Consider the following 546-nt stretch of genomic DNA (forward strand, 5'->3'; position numbering starts at 1 on the left):
AAAGTTTGAGCAAAGCATGCTAACTGTTCTGTCTTTGGCTGTTTAGAGTCCCAGCCTCAGAGGAGACAACAGAGCAGTGGATTTATTGATTTATTTACTGTATAATGCTGCTGCCACACAGATCTAATATAAACATCCGATTTTTTTCCCAGTTGTTTATCTTCACAGACATAACCAAATGTTTTTGTAACTCGTGTGTTTTTAACGTAAACTTGTGTGTGAATGAGAACTTAGTTTAGTACTCAAGATGCTGTGACAGCCGCTTTCTGTCCGTGTGCTTCGGATGTGTGCACTCAGAAAACGTTATATCAGAAGTTTAAACTAATATGGTTTAAAACGTATAATTTCAGCACGATAAACATGATAATCAGAACCAAAACAGATGTTTTTTAGCAGGTACGAGCTATAATGGCGCTGCTCTATTCTGGAAAAAGGGGCGGGGAACAGCAGCTCATTTGCATTTAAAGAGACATGCACAAAAACAGCAGTTTCTCTGCTTCCACTCAAAATAGGCATTTTCAAAATGATATAATAAATGATCTGTGG

The 546-nt window shown here is 37.7% G+C and overlaps 1 protein-coding gene across 3 annotated transcripts in view; it reads left to right on the forward strand.

Moving 5' to 3' along the window:
• The window catches only part of wnt5a (wingless-type MMTV integration site family, member 5a), a 21,864-nt gene that overhangs the window by 13,594 nt on the left and 7,724 nt on the right, over positions 1-546 (forward strand). The gene's annotated exons all lie outside the window — the stretch shown is intronic.

The sequence above is a fragment of the Sinocyclocheilus rhinocerous genome, unplaced genomic scaffold (genome assembly GCF_001515625.1).
Source record: "Sinocyclocheilus rhinocerous isolate Xijiao unplaced genomic scaffold, SAMN03320098_v1.1 scaffold1023, whole genome shotgun sequence".
Taxonomy (NCBI): domain Eukaryota; kingdom Metazoa; phylum Chordata; class Actinopteri; order Cypriniformes; family Cyprinidae; genus Sinocyclocheilus; species Sinocyclocheilus rhinocerous.